Here is an 18,039-nt window from a genome sequence, read left to right on the forward strand (position 1 = left end):
GAGAGAGAGAGAGAGAGAGAGAGAGAGAGAGAGAGAGAGAGAGAAAGAGAGAACACAACTAAATGTGTTATGACAATCAGTGATCCTGGGATACTGAAGGCATTTAAAAGAAAGAAAGAGAGTGTTTTTTAGGTGTCATGGCCTGGATCTACTCATACCTTCAATGATGACACGTGATAAAAGCATTTGAAAGCCCCAGTCATGCTGTCTGGTTATGGATGATGCCTTACTCCTATGGAATTTGTGGGGCAAGAGTATGAATGTGAACCCAAAAGGAAGTACTGGGCTCCTCTGGCCTTCATTATCCACCCTGAAACCAGAGTTGGAGAGACTTCTGCTGCAAAGGTCTGGGATCACAGGTGTCAGAAGATACATGTGGGGACGGAGTGACTGCAGATGGTAATGTGCTCACTGCCCAAGCCCGGAGGTCTGTGCTTGATCTGGATGCACATCCAAACAAGGTTGAGTGTGATCCTTTTAGAGATGGTGGCTAGTTCTTGCCCATCAGGCATTTTCCAGACAGAGCCCAGCGTCTTCAGTTCGTTCCTGAGACTCCATCATTTGCTTCTATTGTGCCCTCAGTGCAAAGTAACAGCACAACATTATAAGGACAGACAAGGTTTCTTTCTTGGTCTTTTCATGTATTGGAAAAACCAAAACAGTTCTGGGGAATTTGCGTCACCAATATGACTCTGTATTTTATTGGGAGAAGTGAGTGCAAAGTCATGTCTGAGAGGTGCAATTAACGGAATCAGTAGTGATGCTACAGCAAGAGCAATATGTGGTGATGCTGAGAGAGGTTCTCCTTTGGAACAACGAAATCTAAATTGTGTCCTTTTTGAGAAGATGACCCAAGTGGAGACTTGCAGGTTGATGAGGATTGAGCCATGGGTAATTGAAGAAAGGTTGTTACAGTCAACACGAACAAAGAGGATGAAGGGGCTGAAGCTCAATTGAGCTTGGCTTAGTGAATAGCAGGGGTCAGACCACTATGGAGGAGGAGATGTACTGGGTAGAGATTTTGAGAAAGCTAGGAGTCAGATCCTGTTGGGTCCTGAACAAATAGTAGGACACTTATAGTATCCCAATGGGTGAGAGATGACTTCTTGTTGGTGATAAGATAGCAACTCTTAGCCGGGTGGTGGTGGTGCACGTCTTTAATCCTAGCTCTCAGAGGCAGAGGCAGGCAGATCTCTGTGAGTTTGAGGCCAATCTGGTCTATAAGAGCTAGTTCTAGGACAGGCTCCAAATCTACAGAGAAACCCTGTCTCAGAAAACCACACACACACACAAAGATAGCGACTCTTAAAGAAGTAAAGGGTGGTACTAGAGTCAAACTACAAGTGTGTAGAAGAATGAAGGAGCCATTAAGTCTTTTCAAGCCCCACCTCCTCTACCTTGATGCAATTCCATCACAATATCAATAGGTTTCTAAGCCTTTCCAAACCGCACGTGATGGGGAGATATTAATGCCTGCTTTACACAAGTATCATAGGGGTTCAAAAAAGTCATGAAGTTTGGAGTGACAGTTGTGTCGGTAAAGTGGTCACTGTGCAGTTATGGGGACCTGAATTTTATTTCTAAGATCAGTGTGAAGGGAGGCAAGTGGCTCATGGTTGCAGCCCTAGGGCTGGGGGGGGGTGGGAATAGCAGGACAATGCGGCTCACCATGCCAGCCTAATGTAATGGGTAAGTTCTGGACCAGAGAGAGATGGAAAAGGAATGGAAAGCTTGTGGGGCTCTCCATTCTTTACAGCTGATCCGTTAGCTATTGACAGATTCTTGGAGGGGGGAGGCATTTTCTTCAGGTGTACCCACTACTGAGCCTACCTGCCTTGAACAAATAGCTCCAAAGTCATGGTTGCATGGATGTTCCAGGTGAAGTCAATGGCTCACAAGGTCAAGGAAAAGAAAGAATAGCAGTGAACATGAGGAAGAGATCAGAAGAAAAGAGGGAGCTGCATAACGATAGCAGGGAGGCGGATATGCAAGGTTGGGGATGGGCACTCTGTACTATGTGTGAAATTGTCAAGGGACAATTTTAATTGATAAAAAAGAGGTGGAAATCACCCGAGGAACAACACATTGAAGTTTCCCCTCTGATATCCACTTGAATGTATACACATGTGTACACACACACACACACACACACACACACACACACACACATGCTGTGGTAGGTCTCTTGCTTTTCCTGCTAAGCAGTAGTTTCCTTTGCCCTCCACTGTGCTTGTGCTGCACTGAAGATGAGTGTCTACAGCTGTATTGAAAGGAATCAAAGGGTCCTAGAATTTCTGCCTTGTGTATGTGAAAATTTCCAACCCATAGCCATTCAAACATGTCTAAACCGCTGCTTCTCTCTTAACAGTTGCATAAGCCATAATTAAATGATTTGTAGACGTGGTCTGAATTAAGGGCCCCGTTCATCAATACTGCATAAATTGTGTAGGCATATCTTCATTCCTACATTATTTATCTCAGCGGCCAGATGGGGACGTTGGCTGTAATATTCATCAGTAAGAAATCCACATGTAGATTTGGCATGCTGACATCTGGGCCTGGTCTGACCACCCGTGGGGTAGAGTGAATGTTTGTGCTTGGAGATGACAGGGGCTGTGTTTTTAGGCAATTGAGGAGTGCTGCATCGGCTGTGGCTGACACTTGATTAGTCACCCCCTAAGTAGCTCCCATCAGAGCTGAGTGCCAGGGTCTGAGAGAAGCCAGGCAATTGTGGAGAGTCTTCTGCATGGTTATATTGATGGTATCATGCTCAAAATCCATTTGTCTTGGCTTTAAATGTTAATGAAACATGTTTATTTGCATGTGTCTCTATGTTTGGTGTTCATGTGTAAGAGCATGTTCACATGTGTGAATACATGTTTGTGGATGTACATGTGTATGTTTATATAAATGCCTGTGGAGGCTTGAGGGTAACATCTGGAGTCTTCTTGATTGGCTACTTCCTATCTTATTCACTTTTTATGAGGCCTGATCTCTCAATTTAAGCCAGAATTCACCTATAGACTTGTCTAGCCAGCTCACTTTGCTCTGGGAATTTCCTGTCTCTAACTCTGAGGTCTGGAATTACAGGTGGACTGTCATATTGCCCAGAATTTACATGGATTTGGGGAATCCAAGCTGGGCTCTTCGTACTTGTACATTAAGAACCTTATGCAATGAGCCATCTCCTCATCCTAGCTACGCACCTCAGATTCTATTTTATTACAAATGACACAAATAGTGGATTATGTCCATGGAGACCATATCAACCATCATTACTTAGGGAGGAGGCGGTGCATTGTATGGGAGCACGGGTGCACATGACAGTTAGATTGTATCCACTGACACACACTAAGTGCTAAGGCTGCTCTATGTTCCCCAACTGAACAGGAACGTTGGGGCCTTCTGTGTCCCAATGATTACAAGTATCATTTGAACATAGACAATTGATAACATGGAGAACCATGCAGTAATAGACAAATGATAAATTTTGGAGGTGGTACCAATTAATATGCTATTAATATAAAAACAAAGGGCCAGAATATTTTATATAATAGATAATTTGAATAAGAAAATTATAGGCCTTAATCATCACTTTATGTGTGTGTTGTGTAGGTATTTCCTCAGGATTAAAATACCCCTTCCTGAAGGTAAGCAAGAAGGAAGAAGATGAAAGAAAAAAGAAGGGGACTACTAAGACTACCCCCCCAAAAAAACCCAGAAGCCTAGAGGCTCAGGAAGCTCAGAAAGTTGCATGATCCATGAGGTCCCTTTCCAAGGTTACGAAGCAGCCAATGATCACTAGGGAAGAGGAGATGCTCTTTGGTGGACTGTCTAAAATTTGTGTCGAAACTCCAGGGATGTAGCTTTTTTGAGTCTTCCCTCATGCTGAGGCTGAGGTGGGCTGTTCAGTAAGGCAGCTGTCCTTGGGTCACTCATGGTCCTGTAAGAAACTTACCCCTTATTTTCCTGTCAGCAACTCCCATAAACTCATTGGTTCATGTTTTCCAGGAAAAGTCACATAAAAACATGACAGCTTCTTTTCCATTTTTTTTTTTTAATTGTGACATGGTTTGTTAAGAAGCCCAAGCTAACCTCAGACTTGGTAGATATCTTGTGTCAACCTCCCAAATGCTGGGATTACATGCATGTTCCACTCTGCCCAGGGTATGTATTGAAGTCTGAGATTTCATACAAGGAAAATGGTGAACGGTTTCCTCTGGGTGAGTGGAAGGCAGTCAGCAAATGTCTTGAGTACCATTTCATATTGTGCTCTTTATTTTATTATATGCAGATTGACACTTTTCGGGGAACTGTCATGGCAAAGAATGCCTTACAGAATTCTTCTAGAGCATTATCTCATCATGTGTAGGATTGTTTGTAGACCCCTGGACTTGACAAATGAGTACTTGAGGACTTTGCTCTTGTGTCTGTCACCATCATCCACAGTCTGTCTCTCTGGAGAAGCACGGAACATTCATCAGACATGATCTATGTGGAGAGCAGGGAGCTGGGGGCCACACTTAGCTAGTCTCTGAGAAGAGTAGCAAACACTCTGTAGCAGCTTCAGAGATGTGGTGTTTAGGTCTGATTTGCTTTGCATATGCACGTGCTACCCACGAATATTTTGAGGTTGACACCTTCACTCCCACTCTGATGGATGGGAGTTGGATGTTCAGTTTCTGAGAAGTGGTTAAGTCATGGTGTTGAGAGGTCTGAGGTAGGAACAATGCAAATGTACAAGCTTAGAGGTCTTGCTGGTGGCTCCCTCCAAGAGGGGTCCCAACACGTTGTAAAACATGAAGCTATTTTTTTTTTTAAATAAAAAAGATTCCTTTTTTCTTGTGTGTCTATGTGTGTGTCTGTGTTGGTACATGCACAGTGCACAGGTGTCCACAGAGGCCCAAAGATGGTGCCTGATCCCTGGAGCTGGAGTCACCGGTGTGATGAGCCACCACCGGAGTGCTGCTCCTCTGCAAGACTCTTCTCGGCCTCCGAGGCGTCTCTGAAGCCCTGGGAAGTGCTCTCTGATGGAGCTGAATAAGCTAGCTTATTCACATTGAACTTCCCATTCTCTAGACCTGTGAAGAGAAACAGTGTGCTCTTCTTAGGGTCCCCCTCCAGTCACTGGTCTGTGATCTTTTGTTAGAGCAGATGCAGAGGCCAGGGATTGCCTCATAGTGAAGAGAGAAGTGTTGCCATCAGTCAACAGCCCCAAAGCTGCAGCCGGCATCCACTGGCCTAGACACACTTATCTTCTGTGAATGAAAGGAAACCATTGAAAATTCAATAATTTGAAGTAGTTTTTTGAGGCTGTGTTCTCTTCAAGCGTCTGCTCTACTCTGTGGCTTTATCCTTTTCCAGCGCTGACCCTCATTTGATTTATCAGAGATGATACTGGGTAATTCAGTTTGATACTGTTCCCTATATCTGATGATAAACACTTGGGGGAAGCCAGGAGATCTATTTTTATATTAAATAATAACACCGGCCCTTTCATTATCCTTTCAGAATTGCAAATCAACCCCACTCTCCAGGCAAAAAGCGCAATGAGGATTTGCCTGGTGTCAACTCCTACATAATTACGTTATTGGTGCTACTTAGAAAGGGGCTTTGTCAGCCAGGACCAGGAGAGGGCAGTGAGCTGCCTGTCTTTGCTGTTGCGGAAGCAGCGCTGCATTTGCAGCAGACCCCTTACTTGCCTTTCTCAGAAGCAAAACCAGCATTTCTCCCCTTGAGCTAGGGAGGTCTTTGAGCTTCGCTATGGCTGTGGTTTTATGTAATATGCCTCTTGGGCTTTAAGCTGTGACTTTTCAAATTGCCACTTGTAATTGGGTAAAACAAACAGTATTTGCAAAGAAACATCTTCCCATTTTGTAACATAGCTTGTCTAAGCACTTCCGTTTGGGGTTTGTTTGAAAAGAATGTATTTGATGTGTGTGTGTATGTGTGTGTCTTTGCATATGGGTGAAAATGCCTGTGAAGGGCAAAATCGGGCCTTGGGTCCCTTGGAACATTGTGAGTGTGTGGTGGTATCTTATTTGTACTCTAACAAATAAAACGTGCCTGAACATCAGAGTGCAGAGCTAGCCACTAGTTAACCAGAGGCCTAGAGTACCAATTAGAACTTGTGCAATATGAGTTGTTGTGGGTTACTTTATGTGGGTGCTGGGAACTGAGCTCTAAATCTTTGAGGGAGGAGCAAGTGCTCTGAACTAGTGATCAACGTCTGCAGTTGCAGCCTTCCCATTCTTATGCTGGTGAACTGAATTCAAAACATACTATCGAGGTGTGCTCAGACCCCTATGAAAAAGGCAAGGAGGAAGAGACACCTCTCCTCTACACAGCACCTTCTTTGTAATAATCTACTGCCTCCACTAATGCTCATTTCCAAACACGTGCACATGCTCAAAGAACAAATCTGCTGCTGGAACTGATGGCTTGCATGCGCCTTTTCTTTCCTTTTTTTTTTTTTCTGTTGCTGCCTCTTTCTCAAACCCACATCATTGAATACCATTAACTTATGTAATTGCTGTGTTCCTTGCAAGGGTACCTAATATATATCTGGCTAGTTTTAAGGAACACTGAGTTTTCTCTGTGGGATGATTTGGGGGTGGCTTGGGAATTATTATTGGCTCTGCTATAAATGGCTAAGGGGGAAGGAAAGGATGCATCCAGGACACAATTAACGCCTACAATGGTGCAGCTTGTGTGTCACCTACAGAAATAGCTGTGCGCAATGACAGCTCATCATGATTTCTAGGTATTTGGTTTGAGTAAGTGTGCATATGGAAATATGTCTTTCTTTGTGTAATATGTCAAGTGTACATCCTTCCATCTGTAATAAATCTATCCATCCTTTTATCATCTACCTATTATCTTTATCATCTATCTATCTATCTATCTATCTATCTATCTATCTATCTATCTATCTATCTATCTTGTATGTATGCATCATTTATTCACCTATCACCTCTCTACCTGCTTACATCTCTCTATATGTATGCATAAATATGGATGTACCAATGATTCTGTCTATATACCTACTTACATATGCACATAAACATGCAGGCATCTACCAACCTATTATCTACATACATATGAGTGTGTGCATGTATGTACTACCTACCCACCACCCACCTAACTCAGCTCCATGGAAGCAACAGATCACATTTATTTTTCTGTAATGATGACCCCTCAAAGTGGAGATTGGTGGCCTCTCCACGAGTCTAAAAAGCAGCTAAAAGATATTTTCTCAAGGATCTGAGTTCTCATTAGTTTTCATTTTACAGTTGTTGCTTTTTTTGTTGTTCATTTTTCCCTTGCTTCCACCTATACTAGATGATGCACAAGGCAAAAATTAGATTATACACAAATTGTACACTGATTTATTAGCCTGAGCCAGGACTTTAATGAGGGAAACAGTAGAAACAGCTCTTGGGGGATATGTATGAGCCGAGTTCTGCCATCCAGAGTTTCAGTATGAATTTGGGGTGGGGTGTTTTGCATCTCTTTCCTTTCATTTGGAAGGAAGAATGTGTCTCTGTGTAGACACCCTCTGTGCTTACCCAGTAGGCTGATGGCTGTGAGGACATGCATGGACCTTATGGGGCAGGACCTATACCACTTTGCTTTCATGACAGCCAGTGTTCGATGATCTGTAGGGCATCTGACTGTGTCTCTCTCCTGCTTTTTATGTTATCTGAATGCCACCACAGTGATGGCATATGCCTGATTAATACATGAAACTGCAAATTCCTTTTTGGAATCTCACCTCCACTGCTGGCACACTTAATTCTGGAGGAAAGAAAAACCGTTCGATCTCTTTATGCCCTTTTCTGGAAAATTAAAAGGAAGTCACGACAGTTCCTCCCTTTGCAGGTTCACAGCTGTAAACTATCTAATGCAGTCAGGACTTCTGCATAGATCTGGCCAAACAGTCAACACTAGCAAGAACACTGGTGCTTTCTTGTTGCCCGTGAAGACTGGACTCTTAGGCTTTCATAGTACATTCTGGAAAATTACTACAGGCAGTGCTTCTGACAGTCACGCATCAGCCGTGGGAGGGCTTCTGCGCGCAGCCGGCTGCTTGGCCTGTTTATGCCTTTAAGCAATTTCCAGCTAAGAGGAAATACGAGGTTGCAGTTTACCCATCAAATAACCTAAAACATAACTAGAGTCAATTTCTCTCCCATGTAAACAGATCAAGTTCATGTCCTATCCTTTGCTTCTTCTTACAGCAGAGGTGGGGGCCCTTGAGCAAAGTTCTTAGGGGTGGGGCTGGGTTGTGTGCGTTTCAAAACTCCTCAATTTGTTGTTTTCATCAAGGGATGCCTTTTATTATATAATATCAAGGTTTGATAAAGTTGTTAATTCTCAGTGTGTCTGAAGTAGTGACACGCAGCAAGCAGCTCATTATCCCCCACACAAAGAACAATTACTCAATACAGAGAAGTCTGTTTCCCAACGCTGCCTTATATCTACACTTCCCTGTGCTGGCTAATGTCAGATATTGATTCTGAATAATTCAGATAGCAATAAAATTGAGTTTGCATGACAGTCAATCAGAGGCATTTTATATTTAAGGCTCAATGGAAGAAATGGGTTATCTTCTTACCTTCTGAATCTCAAAGCCATTAAAGTAATTGTAGGTCATTAAGCTAAATTCCTCTATGTAATCTGGAAACTTAATCTAATTCATGCACCACTCAAAACAGTGGCAAGAGAAGAATGGATGAATTTTCGATTGCTAATGTATGTATTATGCATATATGCACATGTAAATGTATGTATATACACACACTTGTACATACATTACTTTTCTTTTTGCTGTAACAAAGAGAAGGATTTATTTTGGCTCCCAGATATAGCCCATCCTGCCAACAAAGGCACGGTGGCAGGAGCATGGTGTAGCTAATCACACTGTATCTGTGCTCAGAAAACAAAAAGAAGATGTTTGATGCTTTGCCTGTTTTCTTCTTTTTCTTCAGCGCAGGACCCAAGCACAGCAAATGATGTCACTCACACTGAGGGTAGGTCCTCCTACCTCAGCTAGACATCTCTGGACATACCCACAGAGACTCAAACATAGGTTTGTCTCCTGGGAGAGTTTAAATCCATTTAAGATAGCAATCAAGATTATCTGTTTGTACACACTAAACACTACTGCTCACCACCATCCAACACAATCAGCCAGGCACATGGAGTGACTTTAAATGGCCTGCAAGGGAGGTGGCAGAAGAGAGATGACTCAGAGAGTGAAAGCACTTGCTCTACAAGCCTGACTCCCTGGGTTTGAGCCCAGGAACATGACGCCTGAAATTTAACCTCTGACGTCTACATGCACACTATGGCGTGTGTGCCACACAAGTACACATACATGCACAAATAGTTGTAAGAATAATAATAACAATAATAGCAAGCATAAATTTGAAATGGTCCAAGGGATGCTGTTTCCAGGTTTGTGCGGCACTGCCTATAGACACTGAGTGACTTTGGCTGAAATGGAAAGCATCGCCGAGAAGCCTAGGCTGTGAAAAGGTTTTACATTGGTTTGATTGTCTTCCCTTGCCCTTGCCTATGGAAATAAACACACACATGCTGTGCTGTGCTATTTATATGTTGTGTAACATATACCAACATGTTGTATATTAATGTCTAATGGCATGGTACAATAAAACATAATGAACATATAATATATAATATTTAATGAATATTATATACATACACATATTTTATTGGATTATATATAAACAGTAGAGGTCTCTAAGTTACAGAAACTCTAAATTGCTCTGATCATAGAGTCTGAACACCAGGGTTGGTAAAAAGATTGAATATCTATCTATCTATACTTTAAATTTAAACTTTTTCCTTTGAGAGTGTCATACATGAGTACTATACTTATATCATTTTCACTCCTCTTTCATTCCCTCCAACTCCTCCCGTGCCTCTACTCCCCCTAAATTCCATGGCCCCCTCTTTAATAACTCAACCAGCTGAGCTAATTCATTTGATTGATCATTTCGTATGATGCTCATATGTATACTTTTTTTAAAACCGACTACTTCCTTGGGATTGGCTAACTGATTGGGGACTCATCCCTAAAGGATACTGATTCTCCTTCTCAAAAGACATTCAATCCATGAAGCTCCTCATCTAGGGGTGGGCCCTTGCAAGATTTCCCCTATCCTCTGTGGCATGTCAGCTGATAGTGTTGTGTAGGGTTGGTTCTTCATGCTGGCCCAGAGTGGCACACATGCTGAGCCTCACACAGATGCAGATTTACTCAAATACCGATGAACTCATTTCCTTCTACAGTTTCAGGGTGTTCTGGCTGCTGATAAAGGGCAAGCAGGTTTTCTCTCAAGTGACTGAGAATAAAGTTAGAATATTGCAGTTTGGAAAACAGAGACAGAGAGATGCTTAGATACAGCTGCCTGGAAAGCCTGGCACTTCCAACCAGGGGAACATTATTCAACCCCACGGCAGAGTAAATCTGCAAAGGCTTCCTGGAAATCTTGAAACCTAACCTCATTCTCTCCTGGTTCAGACATGTGAACCTGCCTGTGTGTTCTTTGTCTTGCTGTTGAAAGTTAGGATGATCTGTGCGTGTGAAGTTCTACATGGCTTTGAGAGGGATTTTAGATCCTTGCTCCATGTTAATGTAGAAAGAGGTCATTTCTAGCTCTGCAAGAGTGTATGGAGGCCTCTCAAGTTAAGGGACAAAATACTTCAGGATGCATGGTTTTGAGAGGAAGCTGTTTAGAAAAAGTGGTCTATCCCGAGACTTCATTACTCCCACGCAGAACCCCCGACTCTAAGAAGAAAGAGAGGCTAATCATGAATTCAGACCCTGCTGCTGCTGTGTACTCTACTTCCTCAGCATTCTCCCTCCAGGACATAATTTGGAGGCTTTCGAAGTAACCAGGCAGCTAATCTGATGCTTTTAGATGTCCCTAGGCTGTCTGTTTGGAAGAGATCTCTTCACTTCTGCAATTCCCAATTTCTTTGACTTAAGCATTTGCTTCCCTTAAAGGAGTCTAAAATAATTATCTCTCTTTATCCATCTGGAGAGGATAAAGGAACTTGATAACAAAACCAGAAGAAATACATCAATGGTTTATATAAGGACATGGTGCATTGTTCCTGTTGGAAAAGACATGTGGATGGGGGTAATCGAGGAGCCTGTCAAGGGTGGAATAATGTGGAACTGATGGACAACAAGAGTCCCATAGATCAAGCTGGTATCCACTGTATAACAGGACAAATTGTGTCTTGAGTGGCGCATATGTAGAATATATGTCTTTAAGTGTGTTTTACTAAGGAAGGGGTTGGCTGGATTCATGGGTGGATGGCGATGGTATCAGTGATGGATGAAGAACTTTGGTAAAGATGCAGCAAGCAGTCTTACATTCAGTTCCATTGTTCTGGACCACAAAGTCATGTTAAAGGTCGTCCCTAGATAAAACAAGACCAAATTTATTACTATGTGGCTTATAACACTCTTGAGTTGGAAACTTAGGTATTGTCTATTCAGTTTCTAACACATGGTTGAAGAAGAGAGGTACACTTGATTTACTAATGATGCCCAGACTCCATCCTGTCTTCCAATTCAGAGTTCCCAAGTTTGGAATCTGAATATTTCTGCCTTTGGCAAGCCCCCAAAACCATTTTTATGATGATCTAAGATCTGATATTTAACAAACACTGGGTTAGTTGGAACCATTAATGCTACAGATCAAGAAAGAGATATTACATCTTATAACCAAATTCAGGAACAATAAATACTCTAGATTCTTGTTCCAGGAATATGCTTTGTATTTTAACAAACTGTATTTCTCCCCTGCTTGGAAAGCTTAAATTAGAGGATAAATATTGAAGGGCTAGGAAGAACAGCTCAAATACTAACTGACCAAGGCAGAAACAAAGGATGGCTCAAGTGCAGGATAACTGGTCTGATGAGGAGGGTGTGGATGGGTCTGAGGAGGAGGGTGTGGGGATACCTCTCTACCACAAGCAGAAAGTGCCCATCCTCTCATGCATGATCCGTATTTAGTGTATAACAATATTTTAAAAACATGGGCTCAATGGCCATATTAGTCATAATTCTTTAGGGAAACAGAATGGAAAGAACGAATGTGTAGTTTAAAAAAACTTATTGGATTGACTTACATGATCTAGCTATCTTCATTATGGGAAGGTTGAGAATCTAGTAGCTGTTCACCAGCCCTGGAGTTCACAGCAGTCCCATTCTGGTGTTGAAGGCCTGCAGGATTTCTGGAGAGCCTCTATCTTCAGTCCAGGATGGAAACTGAAAGCCCTGGGTTCTGATGCTAATGAAGGATTGTGGCAGCAATGGCAACAATAGGAGAGATGCACTCTCAACGAGACACTTAGGGACAATGTGGCAAAAGGCAAAAATTTCCCCAGGACCTTTTTAATCTAGTCTGCTTCTTGACACCATCCACATTTGCAGTGGGTCTTCCTAATTCAGGGAACCTGACTCAGAAAGCCCTACACACATATTTCCAGCAGCTTCTCTCGTATTTAATTCTAGACCCAACCAAGTTGCCAGCTAGGATAAACCAACAGATAGTGACTATGGCCTGCTGTAGAATGCTGTCACTCCTGTGTTCTTGTAGACTCTACCTACTGATACCTTTAGTTTTATCTTTAAGAACATTCGCCAGGGTTTGGGACAAGTTACTTTGCCAGTGCAGAAGGAAAACTGGACTTGTTGAGGATCTGAGAGTCCAGGGAGAATCTCTCAATAAATGAGTGTTGTAAGTTGGTATATGAATCCTACTTCTCAGACCGCTTGGGTGAGATAATAATGAGGCTCTTATTTTATATGTTTTGCTGTGTGCCAAAGTCCATTTTGATTGTGCACTGCTCCTTTGTACATTTTTCATGAAGAATTTCCTCTTTTTGTCTTAGTGCATCCTCTGTATCAGTGTAATGAGCCTTTGAATCACTACATGCTTTTGTTTTTCCCGTTTTGAGGTGGTAAAATACTCTGTCCAAAGCAGTATAGAGAGGAAGGGTTCATCTTGGTTTATATTTCCAGAGGAATAAAGTCCACCAGACACTGGAAGACATGAGAATAATGCCAGAATGTCACATTGTCAGAAAGCAGAGAGAAAGAACAGGAGTGGGGCCAAACTATTAAACCACAGTGCCTACCCACAATGACCTACTTCCTTCATCAAGGTTCCACCTCCTAAATGCTTCAAAACCTTCCCAAATAGCACTGGCTCCTGAGGACCAAGCGTTTAAACACATAAGCCTATGGAGGACACATTACATTCAAATCTCAACCACATGGAAGTGCACTGCTAATGTTTCTATGTGAGTAGGCCCAGAAAGGGTTAAGTGAGGACTAAGGCATTGCTCTCACACAGAAGAGCAAGATTAATACTCAGCATTTTCATGGAAGGTTGCCCTCCCCTGTTGCCTGTAGCACCTCAGCCAGGTTTGTGTGCTGTGCTAGAACAGGTAACGACCATGCGTGGCACTTATACCACTTCCGTTTAAAGGAATGTGTAAGGGAGCTATTGCTGTACCTAGTTTTGTTTTAGCTGGAGAGACATTTTTTAAACATTTCAAGCATAATCATCATCACACAACTTATTTATCTCTGTTGAAATGATACCAATACCAGTTTCTGAAAAGAGCAAAAGCTATTTTACATGTTTTTGCAAAAAAAAAAAAAGGATTACAATTTATTTGCTGGAATTTCATGTGTGTAGGTGTCCCTATTGACACCAGATGGCAACCTTAAGCATTGCTCCTCAGTTCCATACGTCTTTGTGTTGAGGCAGAGTATTTCATTGGTATCTAACTCACGCAGCCACCTAGTAGGATTAAGCTATTTCTCTGTCACTTATTGGAGTAAAAACTACATAGCCTTTTAACATTACTTTCTTAAACCATGTCTACATCTAGGGCTCCCTTTTATAAAATACTTGGAAAAATATAAACAGTATTGAAACATGCATTATCAAAATGTAAGTCCTCAGCAGTAATGACTTCCTTTCTATCTTACCAGGATAAGCTTTGAAGCCATGCACTTAAGAGGAGGCCTCAGAGCCCTGGCAAACTTGCCTTGAAATTCAGCCTTCAGTGGGACCATAGCATCATGGCAAGGTGGACATCCACATGACCCTCTGCTGAGAGACACACTTCCTTTATCTGTGTCCCACACACAGGAGCAGGGAATGCGTTTGTCACATGAACTTACTCTATCCCACAGCCTTCCTGAATATTAAATTATAAGGAATGGTTTCACTATGGGTTTCATAAGGGCAGGAGAGAATTGGCTGGTCAAGCTAGTCAATATTTTTGTAATGAACAATTTAATATTTAATAGGTAGAAAATACAAATAATGTCTGTAGCCTGAAGTGCTGGAAAATCTGAGCTTGGAAACCTGAGAAATTTAGGTTTTTATCTCATCTGTGTGGCTTGGGGAGATATGGGGGAGCAGCGAATGCTCATTTTGACCAGCATCTGTGGTTAGCTGGGCGTCATAGCCAGTGTGCCTGTCAGCCTCCTCTCTGAAAGCCAATGCACATTGCTCTTTACTGTGAATAGACCCCCTGTCAGTTTCTGAGGAGTTCCATGAAGTCCACTTAATTTGCAGGGCAGGGCTCAGTTCTGGGTAAAACATTAGTGTTGTCCCATGCTTGTATTGTACGTCTTGTTGTCCTTTTGGATGACTCCAGTTCTCTTGAATGTGACATCCAAATCCTATTGCAAATTGCACAGGCTCTCTTGACAACCAGAGTTCAACAGCTTTATTGCCATGTTTCTATGTGCTTTTGAACCCAGCTCACACGTTTACAGCTCCTTGCTTTTGTGAAATCTGCCCCCCTCCATTCAACTCATATTGAACATGTACAAATGTCCTTTGTTAAGCACTCAGTGTAAGGGTTTGGGTGGATGCATTTGCTTTGTTCGGGTGGTAGAAAAGACATCCTCTAGATTAAACTTTGAATTCACAGGACTGCTATCATTGATCATATCAGCTCTAATTAATGAACATTACCAATTATGTATTACCTATTCCTTTATAGGGTTTATATCAGTTAATCCTCATTATGCCCCAAGGAGGTAAAGGTCACATCATCCTCCTATTACAGTAGAGGACCTAGATGCCAAGAACTAAGTTCCTTACTCATTTTTTTTCTACAGTGTCTGGGACTTCCCTCAGCACTCACTCTAAGTCAGCTCACTTTAAATCAATGGGACTATCTCAAGCTACCTGCGCCCTTTTCTGTCACTTACTTTATTCTTCTATGGTAGCTCCGTATATATTTATAAATATCTTCTTAATAAAGGAGGGGTCTGTGTGTGTTGCTAGACTTTGATTCCTCCTTTTCTCTCTTTCTTGTCCCAGTGGGTACCATACATGTTGTGTTTGTCATGTATGGACCACATTCTTTAAAATGTCTAAACATGTTACATAAACAGACGCAATGTGTATTTTCTCATTAGTTTTTGGTGTTTACATAGTATCAGTAATTGGGTGTGGGTGGACTTTTCCTGTCCTACCAGCCAGTTCACAAATGACCCACATAGTATCTTAATATTAATTATAAGTGCTTTTCCAACAGCTCAGGCTTGTTATAACTAATTCTTAAATTTTAAATTAACTCATATTTCTTATCTACTCTCTGCCACAGTTGTTTTTATTGAGCTATATATTTTTCTACACAACCCTCCTTTTCTCCCCTTTCCTTTTCTATCATTTTTCATGATCCCATGCTCCAAATTTACTCAGGAGATCTTGTCTTTTCTACTTACCATGTAGATTAGATCCATGAATGTCTCTCTTAGGGTCATCATTATTGTCTAGATTCTCTGGGATTGTGAATTGTAGGATGGTTTTCTTTGCTTTATGTCTAAATGCACTTAAGAGTGAGTACTTAAGAGTCTTTCTGGGTCTGGGTTACCTCACTCAATATGATGTTTTCTAGCTCCATCCATTTGCCTGCGAATTTAAAGATGGCATTATTTTTTTCTTTTGTGTAGTACTCCATTGCATAAATGTACCACATTTTCCTTATCCATTCTTCAGCAGAGGGGCATTTAGGTTGCTTACAGGTTCTGGCTATGACAAATAATGCTTCTATGAACATAGTTGAACACATGTTCTTGTGGTATATTTGAGTATCCTTTGCGTATAAACCCATAAGTGGTATTGCTGGGTCTTGAGGTAGGTTGTATTTTAATTTTCTGAAAAATAGCCACACTGACATCCAAAGGGGCTGTACCAGTTTGCAATCCCACCAGCAATGCAGGAGTGTTCCCCTTTCCCCACAACCTCTCCAGCATAAGTTGTCATCAGTGTTTTTGATCTCGGCCATTCTTACAGGTGCAAGATAGAATCTGAGAGTTTTTTTGATTTGCATTTATCTGATGGCTAAGGATATTGAGATTTCCTTAAGTGTCTTTCAGCCATTTTAGATTCCTCTGTTGAGAGTTCTCTGTTTAGGTCTGTACTCCATCTTTTTGGACTTACTCTGGGCCAGCCCCAAAGGGAGACTCACTCACTCATCTTTCAAGACAGAGATCTCTTAGAAACCCCTTTTACATGTTTTCTGTGTACCCAGAAGCCACTCACCAAGTAAGCACACGTCACAGACAGGTCTCCTGCTGATTTGTCACACAGACAATGTTTATTTGAAAGGCTCTTTCCATGGGTGAGCTTTGGGTTGTCTTGGCAGGGCTCCCCTTCCTTCTGCGCTGAGCACCTGATGGTATTCCTACCTTCCTACCCAATGCTTAGCACCTGCCTGGCTCCTCAGCATGGAGACATCTGTGTGGGTGCAGATTCTCTCTCAGGCTGACCCACATCCTAGTTGCTAAGGGTTTCCCTGCCAGCCTCATGTATGGGAACTCAGGCAAGAAGTCAGTTCCAGAACTTCCTGTTGCTCACAGCCCTGCCTGGGCCGCACTGAGAGGCTCCAAAAACTGGGAACAGTTCTGCCTTCCACTGACTCCAGAATAACAAACACCCAGACTCACAAAGGAAGAGGCTCCACCTGCCTAAAAAGATTATATTAATCCTTTTCTTTTCTTTTTTTAAATATTGTGGGTAGAGAGGTGGCTCAGAGGTCAAAAGTGTTTGCTGTTCCTTCAGAGGACCAGAGTTCAATTCCTAACACCCGTAATGGCTGACTCACAGGCACCTGTAACTCCAGCTCAAGGTGATCTGATGCCCTCTTCTGGTCTCTGAGGTCACCTGCATACATGTGCACACAGACATAAAATAACAAAGAAATTTTCATCTTGTCCAAAGTAACCTATTAATTCTAGAGTAGTAGTCAAGAGAGTTAACAGTGGCTTTAGAACCTTATCATTGTTAAAACTAAGCGATAGAAGCCAGGCATTAAAATTTACACGTTGCATTCTTCCATTTTGAGGAAATATCCAGAAGAGGCAATCTATAGAAGCAGAAGGTGAATCAGTGGTTGCCAGGGACTAGGGGAATTGATATTTCAAGTTTCCTTTGGGATAATGAAAATGTCATGGATATAGGTAATGAGATAATTTAGTAAATACACTAAATTGAATTGAGGAATAAAGAATTAGGCTGCTTTAAATGCTAAAAAATAGTATCAGAATGTTTTAAAGATGAAAACTGGTGGTTTACTGCTAAATTTGATTGATTTAATAGAGTGGGTGTGGACTCAGTTAAAGTCATGAGATTTCCACACACCATATGCAGTCTCTCATCTGTGGGGTCATACTTGGTAAAATACATGAACTCTGGGTCTTGCTGCTCCATCTTGTCCGTTACAAAAATTACCCTCACTTTTCATAGTTTTTCCGGGGATTATGAAGTTTTTGCAGACAAATAATTTGCTGTCTCTTTAAGCGGTGCCTTGTAGAGGGTTTTATCTTAAAAAACCAGCTACTTTTCACTCAGGACCTCTTTTTCAGAGAACTCCAAGAAACGGTGCTTTTAGTTGTATATATTCTGCCCTTTATTGAGTTCCATTCCCCACAAGGCTGAAACCTGGATCCTAGGAGCCCCC

The sequence above is a fragment of the Arvicola amphibius genome, chromosome 4 (assembly GCF_903992535.2).
Source record: "Arvicola amphibius chromosome 4, mArvAmp1.2, whole genome shotgun sequence".
Lineage (NCBI taxonomy): Eukaryota > Metazoa > Chordata > Mammalia > Rodentia > Cricetidae > Arvicola > Arvicola amphibius.